The sequence below is a fragment of the Salvelinus sp. IW2-2015 genome, linkage group LG13 (assembly GCF_002910315.2).
Source record: "Salvelinus sp. IW2-2015 linkage group LG13, ASM291031v2, whole genome shotgun sequence".
NCBI lineage: Eukaryota > Metazoa > Chordata > Actinopteri > Salmoniformes > Salmonidae > Salvelinus > Salvelinus sp. IW2-2015.
Genome location: NC_036853.1, coordinates 631426 through 642224, shown reverse-complemented (window position 1 = coordinate 642224; position 10799 = coordinate 631426). Strand labels below are relative to the sequence as shown.

The following is a 10799-nucleotide window of genomic DNA, read 5'->3' as shown; positions in this document are numbered from 1 at the left end:
GGCCTTTCCTTTCCTGCTGATCCCTTTATATGACACTGCTATTTCAAGCCATCCACTGCTCCACTCTACCTCCCAGTAGCAGACTCCAGACAGGCCGTCTCTACACAGCACCTGTCTCCAGTAGGAACATCTCTCTGGTCAGGAGAGGGCTGAGCTTTATCAGTGCCTGTCACCTTCCTGTTTCCCTCAGACAGGCTGAGTTCTGGATCAGCTGTGTTCAGATCCAACGTCAGCTGGAGGACGTCTGACAGATGGAGATAAAAACACAAGTAAAAGAAAGAACATGTATGTTGTCTTTGAGAGGGTGTTTGAATATCTCTTACAGAGATACAACTCTTCTTTGGTCTTACATTCCATGATAAATATACCACATATTTTAATAGAGGATAAAAAATAAATCTTGAGATCAGATCATGGTGATGGTAATCAGATCATGGTGACCCCACAGTAATCAGATCATGGTGACCCCACAGTAATCAGATCATGGTGACCCCACAGTAATCAGATTATGGTGACCCCACAGTAATCAGATCATGGTGACCCCACAGTAATCAGATCATGGTGACCCCACAGTAATCAGATCATGGTGACCCCACAGTAATCAGATCACGGTGACCCCACAGTAATCAGATCACGGTGACCCCACAGTAATCAGATCACGGTGACCTCACAGTAATCAGATCATGGTGACCCCACAGTAATCAGATCACGGTGACCCCACTGTAACAACCTTTATAACTCCTAAGTCACCAGGTGTGATGAACCTTTTGACAGATGAAACCCGACAACAACTACTGATGAAGGTCAACTATCTCTCCTTCCTCCTGAAGTGTAACATTCCTTCACTACTCCTCACAAATGTAAAAGCATTRGATTGGTGTTGACATGGKGTAGATGGAGTTTACATATACCAGTCATTTCCTTTGAATCCATGAAGGGAAGTGGACAAGTTCACACTTAGAGAGAAAGGAGATAATTGGGACACACCCCATGTGTTCTGAAAACTACAGGAATAAAACCATATTGAAGTTGTCTGCTTTCTATACGGTTTAGAGAGAGAAGCAGAGAGAGAGAGAGAGAGAGAGATAGAGAGAGAGAGAGGGACAGGGGACACCAGGTAAAGTTGTGGAGATGAGGGAATATGTGATCAGAACCCCTCCAGTCTGGTTAACCACAGTTAGGTCCAGTATGGACTATCAATACAAGTGACCACTTAGAATGTGACCCAGGTCAATGGGTCTGAACAGAACTGGGGGATGTCAGACATGAAGTTGTCTAAACACAACTGGAATATCATTAGTTAGTGATTCATTGTTAATGGATTTTCAATTAGGAACACAGAAGAACAACCTGACAACACACATAACAAAATAACAATAACAACAGAAGAGGAGGACACCACTAAAGTCATTACCATATTGTCATGTTGTAATGACAGGGAGAAACAATCTAACATCTAGAACACTACTGTAGATCTGGTCTAAAGAAGCCTAGTGCACTACGCAGGGAATAGGGAGCTATTTGGAACAGAGCCACGAACTCCTGTATGAACATCTTTCTCTTCCTCATCTGTCTGATATATCTGCCCATTTCCCCTCCCATCCTCCCTTTTCATTCTATTCTATCAGCCACACCACTAGCTCACCTCCACACAATACATTTACAAGTTAAAGGCACAACTTGGAATAAATAACAAAGGAAAACTATTACTAGATGAAGTTTAGTGTTGTATTTTTTATTTCCCATCACCATAAGTCATATTTAATCACTGAACAGTAGCAGACCTAACTTCACCTGTTCCTGACTCTGGATAGTGGATTAAAAAGACCATCAATCTCCAATGATATTAAAGTACTATTCTGAACAATACTGATATACTGAAGGCAAGTCAAGATATCTGCTGGTTTTATTGTTTGGTTAATAGCACCACCTGCTGGACAGGTTTAATGTTGCTTGACTGAGCAGTATGGGAGTATGCAAGTTGCCTCATTTCGGGCCGGTTTCCCGGACATCTACATTGAACATACTTTTTAGTCTAGGACTAGGATTAATCTGTGTCTGGGAAACCAGACCATATCGTTTAGTAGAAAGTAAGTGATACCAGCTTGTAGTGGGCTGACTAGTCCTGAATTGTCCTTTTGTTCCTGGACCGTTTTCCATGCAGCTCCAGCTGACAGAAAACACATCAATTAGGGCCGAGCCTATAAGCTGTTCAATGATACTGAAGTGAATTACATAGAGACAGAGAACCAACTGAGAAAACATATCAATGGTTCTGAATGAGAACTAATATACATCAACACCAGACATCATGATTCATGGAAGAGGGGGTACATGTTCCCACTGTTACCTCACAGAGCGAGGAGGAGGGGGGTACATGTTCACTGTTACCTCACCGAGAGAGGGAGGGGGTACATTGTTCCTGTTAACTCACAGAGAGAGAGGAGGGGTACATGTTCACTGTTACCTCACAAGAGAGAGAGGAGGGGTAAGATGTTCACTGTTACTCACAGAGAGAGAGGCAGGGGTACATGTTCTCTGTTACCTCACAGAGAGAGAGGACGGGGGTACATGTTCACTGTTACCTCACAGAGAGAGAGGAGGGGGTACATGTTCACTGTTACCTCACAGAGAGAGAGGAGGGGGTACATGTTCTCTGTTACCTCACAGAGAGAGAGGAGGGGGTACATGTTCACCTGTTACCTCACAGAGAGAGAGGAGGGGGTACATGTTCACTGTTACCTCACATGAGAGAGAGGAGGGGGTAACTGTTCACTGTTACCTCACAGAGAGAGAGGAGGGGGTCATGTTACTGTTCTACAGGAGAGAGCGGGGGGTACATGTTCTCTGTTACTCACAGAGAGAGAGAGGGGTACATGTTCACTGTTACCTCACAGAGAGAGAGGAGGGGGTACATGTTCACTGGTTACTCACAGAGGAGAGAGGAGGGGGAATGTCGCACTTTACTGGACTCCAGACAACCGCTCCACTGTAGAGCTCTTACATTTTGTTTTATCAACTTTGGTACTATTTTTAGCCAGGTGTGGTTAATTTCACATCTTAGTACAAACATCAACAAGATCATTAAAAAGTTATTTTTTAATTTTTTATTCCTTTCAAGCATATTTTCCAATTGACTAAGTACAACAAACAAAATTACAGTAACCTTTTTCACAACTGAACCAGTGTTTCATCTAAATAACTTCCATATAAGTCATTGCTTTCACAACGCAATACTCACATACTTTTTTAAATGTGATTCTCTTCTTATTTAAATACACCTGACTTAACTCAACTGAGTTTTAATGATGAATCCACTTAACTGTTTGTTAAAAGTATACGATGTAAACTGTCTGTCTACTATATAAGGATGTAGAGAACTACAGTATTTAAATTGTGTAATAGTATAAACATCTAAATGACATGTATGATCCATATAACATACATAATGACTACTGGTTATTGATCATTGGATTCACATTGTGGAACCACAACGGTAGTGTTTGTATAACAGCTGTTTTACCTCTTAAACTACTAGAAGGACAGTAACTAAGGAGACGGGCGTAAAAACTAACCATTGTTTCATCCAGGACAAAACATTCCAGGATTCCAATGTACATAACGCAGGGGGGCGTTACAAGGTGCCCTGAAGGGACAAACTCCAAATCAATATACAGTCACCATGATATAAGCGTTGACTCTTATTGTCTCTGTTGGAGCAGAATCTGGTATTCAAATATGTATTTTGTGATGTGATGTCAAAAAGTTTAATGTGACTTTTGTTTCACCCAAACAAGGGCTGGATTACATCCATAGGCATTACGTTTTAAATGTAATTTCAACATATGCAACTTTAACGGTGCAGTCTCGAACGAGGAACATTGCTTTAAAGTTAAATCGTTATAAACGGCTAATATTGGATCTCCACAATATTCCTGCCTGTACAGATAATACTACATTTTTTGATAAGTGGTCCTGAAAGAAATCCTAATTAACCAACGGACGGACAGACAGACACACACAGACAGACACAGAATCAAATCAAATGTTATTGGTAACATACACACACTTTAGCCAGATGTTATTGTGGTGTAGTGAAATTGCTTTGTGTTCCTGCTCCAACAGTTTAGGACACAGACGGACGACCGACAGACCACAACACCACAGTCAATCAAGATCAACGGTGACCCGCCACAGTAAACGATCACGGTGACCACAGTAACGCAGATCAACGGTGCCCCACAGTAAAGATATGCGTGACCCACAAGAGGACACAGGCTCAGGAGGAGAGAACATCATGCTGACTAAAGGAGAGGTGTGAGATGAAAGGCAGGATGGGAGAGGACACAGGCTCAGGAGGGTCATAGAGAGACTTAACACCCTGTAGGGAGAGATGACAGAACTGTTTAACAAATTAACACTTCCAGAGCTCAAACACATTCCACTAGCATGGAGAGAAAGGCCAGATATAACACTTTGAGAGACATGTTCTTCTGTTGATAGACCAAATGATTGAGATGATTAGTTTCACATTAAGTTATTTTCATATCACATGGAACAAGATAGTTTAGTTACCTGGAGGAAATGGATGTGATCCTCTGTGTGTGAGAGCTGCTCCAGCTCAGTGCTTCTCTTCCTCAGCTCAGCTATCTCCTGCTTCAGTTGCTCCAGGAGTCCTTCAGCTTGACCAACTTGAGACTTCACTTGGGCTCTGATCAGCTCCTTCRCCTCAGAGCTCCTTCTCTCAATGGAGCGGCTTAGCTCAGCAAATATCTTATCACTGTCCTTCACTGCAGAGCGCTGTTGAGAGAGAGACTGACTTGTCTTAATTTAATGAGCCATCCTCATTACACTAACATCCCCCCTCCTAAAAACACATTGTGTGCCACCACAACCTCCACACAATCACATTATACAGTACCCAACACCACAGTACAATACACCATCCAGCACCACATTATACAGCACCCAACACCACAGTACAATACACCATCCAGCACCACATTCCAACCTCCTCTCCAGCCATACAGACAGCCCCCCTGAACCTCCTGAAACATCTCCACACTGTTGATCATTTTGTAAAACTCAACCCTAAGGCGTCAACAGTAACGGCATTACCCTGGTATCACAGAAAAAACATGATGAACAGTCTGTCATTTCAGAAAACGGACACCCCTCCCCAACTCCCAGGTCAACCCGAGCCAACCAGCTATTGGTGTCCAAGGCTCCATGTATTACCATCCACTGGATGACCCCTGACCTTTACAGCAATGGGAGCTTATGGCGCACCCTCCACCTATACCCTGCCATGCTCTCAGCCCCCACAACCCCCTGCCACTGATGCCCCTTCACTCCCGCTAAGCTCCTGATGTGTTTAACCTTGACACTGAGGGTGTACAGCACCTTACCCCCCACCTCTGAAAACTCCCCCAGGCTCAGAGTGTTAAAAGTCAGTAAGTTCTCTGGACTCTCCTGCCAGTCCCCAGTCTCTGCTGTCACTTGCAGTGGTGGAAATGGTGGTGGCCCCTCCTCAGGCTGCTCCAGCCCCCTCCTCACTGGGTCACGCCCTCAGCCGGTGACGCCCCGACCAGAAAATAAATCACTAACTTGCTCTTCAGGTCCACAAGCAGACCACCGGGGGGTTTGAGAATGGCCAGTTTCTGCCATAGGGAGGATTCTGCCAAGTTGTTGATGATCAGCACCCTCCCTCTGTGTGACACTTGGGAGAGGAGCCACTTCCACTTTGTCAGCCTCGACACAACCACTTGTGACACTCCTTCCCAGTTCTTCCTAGCCACCCCTCCGAGCCCAGAGACACACCAAGGATCTTGAGCTGTGGAGGTGCCCTGTCCCTCCATGCCCCACATAACAGAGCATCACTCTTGCCCCAGTTTACCTAAGCAGAAGACGCCCCCTCAACACCCTCAAACTATTCTCCAGGGCCCGTCGGTCCTGCTCATCCCTAACCAACACAGACGTCATCAGCGTATGCTGACACTGCTATGCCTGTCCCCAACCCTGTGCCTGGCTTCCACACTCCCTGTAGACTCCTGTGTAGCAGGCTCAGAAATGGCTCAATAACAAGAGTGTATAGCTGCCCCAACAGAGGGCATCCCTGGTGAATGCCCCGCCCTACCCAGACTGTCCTATTGAGCCCTCCCCCCACCTTGACCATACATGAAGCCCCAGCATATAACATTTGAACACAGCCACAAAATTCTCTCCACAACCAAAACAACACATTGACTTCTGTAGTTGAAGCATGTGTCAGAGGTAGGGAGCTCAGGAGGGCTGTCTGTACGGCTGGGAGAGGAGGAGTTGGATATGTACAGTGGAAATGTGTGCTGGATGGTGTATTGTACTGTGGTGTGGTGCTGTATAATGTGATTGTGTGGAGGTGTGTGTGGCACGGAATGTGTTTTTATGAGGGGAGGTGTTAGTGTAATGAGGATGGCTCATAAATTAAGACAAGTCAGTCTCTCTCTCAACAGCGCTCTGCAGTGAAGGACAGTGATAGATATTTGCTGAGCATAAGCCGCTCCATTGAGAGAAGGAGCTCTGAGGTGAAGAGAGCTGATCAGAGCCCAAGTGAAGTCTCAAGTTGGTCAAGCTGAAGGGACTCCTGGAGCAACTGAAGCAGGAGATAGCTAGCTGAGAAGAGAAGCACTGAGGCTGGAGCAGCTCTCACACACGAGAGGATCACATCCATTCCTCCAGGTAACTAAACTGTCTTGTTACATGTGATATGAAATTAACTAATGTGAAAACTATTCATCTCAATCATTGTTCTGTTCTCTCTTTGTCTCTGTCTGTCCCCTCTCTCCCTGCCCTCTCTCTACTCTCTCTCTCTCTCTCTCTCTCTCTCTCTCTCTCTCTCTCTCTCTCTCTCTCTCTCTCATCTCATCTCCTCTCTCTCTCTCTCTCTCCTCTTCTTCTCTGTCTCTTCTCTGTCTCTGTCTCATGTCTCTCTCTGTCTCTGTCTCCTTCTCTGTCGTCTGTCTCTGTCTCTCCCTGGCCCTCTCTCTCTCTCTCTCTCTCTTCTCTTCTCTCTCTCTCTCTCTCTCTCTCTCTCTCTCTCTCTCTCTCTCTCTGCATGCTCATCTTCTCTCTGATCTCTCCTGTACTCTCATAGTCTCTCTTCTACTATTCTCTCGTGTCGTCTGGATCTGTCATCCCGACTCTCCCTGACAAGCCCTCGTCTCATACTCTCCCGTGCTCTCCACTCTCTCTCTCTTCTCTCATCTCTCTCTTCTCTCTCTCTCTCTCTCCTCTCTCTGGCTCTCTCTCTGCTCTCTCTCTCTGTCTCTCTGTGCTCTCTGTCTCTGTCACTCTGTCTCTGTCTCTGTCTCTGTCTCCCGCCGTTCCTTCCGTCTCTCTCCCGCGTCCGTGTCTCTTCCGCCCTTTCGCCCAGCCTCGTTTGTTCGTCCTCTTCCGATCCGTTTCGGCGCTCCCTGCCGTCCGGCCTGTGTGTTGCACCTGCGCCCGCGCACCTCGCCAGCCTTCCTTCCCGCCGCCACCTGGCCCACCCATCTCCCCTCCAGTGTGTGCCCCACCCCTCCGCCCCTCGCCCCTTTCGCCCCTTGCCCCGTTCAAACCTCCTCGTCCTCTCCCTGTGGCCGTCGTGGGGTCTTGCCTGCTCCCATTCCCTCTCCCTCTGTTCACTGTGTTTGCGTTGTCTGTCGTGGACCTCTCGTGCTGTTGTCCTGCCTCCGCAGAACCCCCCCACGCCCCTGCGCCCGATGTTTTTCTCCCCTGTGAGTCTTTTCTCGTGCGGCTCGCCTCCGCGTCTCTTTCCTCCCTCCTCCCCCTCTCTCCTCGCCCCTCTCGCCCTCGTCCTCTCCCTCCCACCGCCTGAGGGTCATCTCACCTTGGTTCAGCCTCCTACCTCTTTCTCTGCTTTGCTCTCTCTGTATTCTCCTCCACCGCCCGAGGTCCGCTCCCGTTCTTCATGCCCTCCCTTTTGTTCTCCCCCCTGCCTTGGTCTCTTGCTCTTCTTCCCCGCTTCCTGGTCCGCTCCCCTGGCCCCGCCCCGGCCGGCCCACGCCTCTCTCTGTCTGCCGCCCGCCCGGTGTCCCACCCCTGCCCCCGTCCCCCCTCTCCTGGTCCTCCCGCCCCGCTTCCCCCCTCCCTCACCCGGTTCTGTGTCCGCGCGGTCTGTCTGGCCGCTGTTCCTGGGCGGTGGGTGCGTGGGGTCTGTCTGTTCTCCCTCGGTTCTCACTCTCCACGCCCTCGTCGCACGCCGCGCGGTCCTGCCTTGCTGCGCACTGCCGTCCCTGGCGTTTGCCCGTGCTCCCGTGCTCGTTCTCTTTCAGCCCCCTGCTGTTGCGCCTCCCGTCTTCCGGCCCTCCGTCTCCCGCGTCCGGCGTGTCCCTGGCTCCCCCCGCCGCCTCTGTTCCTTCTCCCCGTGTCTCTGCCCCCCTGCCCCTCCTCCCCCGCGTCCCGCCCCCCCTTCCCCTCCTCCGCCCCTCTCTCCTGGAGTTTTGGCTCCTACGGTTCCTGCTGCCGACTGGTTCCCCTGTCGTCGGGCCTCTCTCGCTTTCCCTACGTCCTGCTGGTGGTGCCTGGTCCCCCGGCGTTGCCTTTGCTTCATCCTGCTCTGTTTTCCTGTTCCCCTGCTTTAGCCCTCTTGTCTTCCCTCCTTTCCCTTTTCTTTTTCTGCCCCTGCCTTGCTTTGATCGCCGCCTTTCCGTGCCTCCTCCTCTCCTCCTCCCCCCTTCTTGTGCCTCCATCTGCCTCCTTGCCTGTCTGGTGTTGCTGTCTCTTCCTTCTCCTTTCCGCCCCCGCTTGCTCCTGTTTTCTCCGTTGGTCTCGTCTGCGCTGTCACTATCCCATTCCGTCTCCCTTTGGCCCGTTCTCGGCTGCCCCCCTTGCCTGTGTTTTTCTGTCCCCGGCGCTGCCATTGGCGCCCCCGGATCCCCGCCCCCCGGCCCACTTCCGGCCTCGTCCGTGCCCCCTCCCCGCTGGTAACTCCCTTCCTTTCTCCCTCCCCTCTCTGGTCTGGTTTCCCTCGCCCAGCTTTCCTCCTCGTCCTCGCCTTCACAACCGTCGGTTCCCTGTCGACCCTGTCCGGGCCCTTCAACCGCCCTGCGGCGCCCCTTGCCTCCTCCCCTTGCCTGCTCCGCTCCACTACGCCCCTTCCCCTGCTTCCCGACCGGGGTGTGCGCTCTTCCCCCCCCCATACACCCCCGCCGCTTATGCTTGCCTTGACCTCTCACGGATGGGTCTCTCCTCCCTGTTGCCCGCTCGTCCTCATCCTGGCGCCTTGACTTTGGATTCTTTTTCACCTCCCACTACTCCACGAGTCGGCCCCAGCTGCCGTTCGGTTCTGCTACTGTCAGTGCTTTCCTCTCCCTCTGGTGCTGGGCCCTCCCCCTCCCCGCCCACCTTCCGTCTCGTTCCGCGTTATCCTTGTCCTTCTTCCCCGTGTTTCTTCCCTCTGTCCCTGTCTTGTGTGGCGGTGCCGCTCGGGGTGTGGCTCTCGCCTTCGCCCTGCCCCGGCCGCCGGTGGGCGGGGCTGGGCCGGTCTCTCCGCCCGCCTGCCGGGGCGCGCCCGCTGTTCCTCCGTGGTCGTACTGTGTCTGTTCCCCTCGCTCCCTCTTCCCTGCCGTAGTTGCCCTCGGCTTCTTTAGCCCGCCTCATCCACGTCGTGTTCTCGCTGTTTCGCTTTGTCTTCTCCCTGTCCTTCCCCTGCCCTCCTGTGGGCCGGCCCTTTCCATGGTGTCCTCCTCTTTGTTGTTCTTGTTCTTTTTGTTCCGTGTAGTTGTCCCGGTTGTTTCCTCTGTGCGTTCCTCCTGCCTCAGACACCTTCCCCTGCCTCCTCCCCCTGCTCCTTCCGTTGTGTTTCGCACTTCCTAGCAATCTGCCCCTCCCCCCGTTCTGTTCCGCCCCCCTTGCCATGGGGTCCCTTCTCCGTGGGCCCCTTGTCCGTTGCTTCGGTCCCTCCTGGCCTCCCTGTGGTTCCCCCGACACTGGCGAAGGTTCTAGCTCCACCTCGTCCCTCCTCTCCCCCTTTCCTATAGTCCACCTGTCCCTCTCTCTCTCTCTCCTCTCTACTCTCTCTCCTCTCTCTGCAATTCTCATCTCTCCCCGTATATTTCTCCGCAGCCCGACGACCCCCCTTCCTTGGTTATCTCCTGTCGGTTTCCGACCCTGGGGTGATTGCACACAACTTCCTTCCTTTCTCTACATCCGTGTCCCTTGTCCCCTTCCTTCCTGGCTATCCCCGGCCCCTGCCCCTGGTCTCCTGTCCCCTCCCTCTCCCCCTTCCCCCCCCACTCACACCTGCTTTTCCCTTTGTGCCGGAACGTCGTGCCGGGCCTGTTCCCCTTCCCGGCGGCCGGCCGCATCGTTGCCCTTCCTCCTCGTTTGTCGGGTTCCTCTGTCCACCGTCCTCCCCAACCTGTGCACTTCGGCGTTCTCCCGGTCGTTCCCTGAGTGGGGTCCCCACTACTCTGCTTTCCTTGGTTCCCCACTGCCCCTCTGCTTCCTGTGGGGTCCCCGTGCCCGGGTTACTGTGGGGTCCCCCTTGCCCCTCTGCTTCCTGTTGCCGGGTCCACCTTTGCTCTAGCACAAGAACTCCTGGGGAAGTCACCGTTGCTCTGAATTCTATGTGAGTTCCCCCGTGCCATTCTGCTTACTTGGGGTCCCCGTGCTTCTGTTACTGTGAGAGGTCCCCGTGCCCTCTGTCACTTCCTGAAATAGGACAAGGTCCCCGTGCTCTGACTTACAGCTGTCGGAGTCCCCATATGCTCTGAAGCTATCACTGTAGGAAGTATCCACGTTGCTCTGCTTCCCTGGAA

The 10799-nt window shown here is 51.4% G+C and overlaps 1 protein-coding gene and 2 pseudogenes across 1 annotated transcript in view; 1 reads left to right on the top strand and 2 right to left on the bottom strand.

The window, feature by feature from the left end:
- LOC112081201 (cytolytic toxin-beta-like) overlaps window positions 1–2379 on the bottom strand; it is a 10056-nt pseudogene extending 7677 nt beyond the window's left edge.
- LOC111971778 (tripartite motif-containing protein 29) overlaps window positions 1–10799 on the top strand; it is a gene marked incomplete at its 5' end in the record, with an annotated part of 82935 nt that overhangs the window by 58185 nt on the left and 13951 nt on the right. The gene's annotated exons all lie outside the window — the stretch shown is intronic.
- The window catches only part of LOC112067800 (tripartite motif-containing protein 16-like), a 53018-nt pseudogene that overhangs the window by 31994 nt on the left and 10225 nt on the right, over window positions 1–10799 (bottom strand).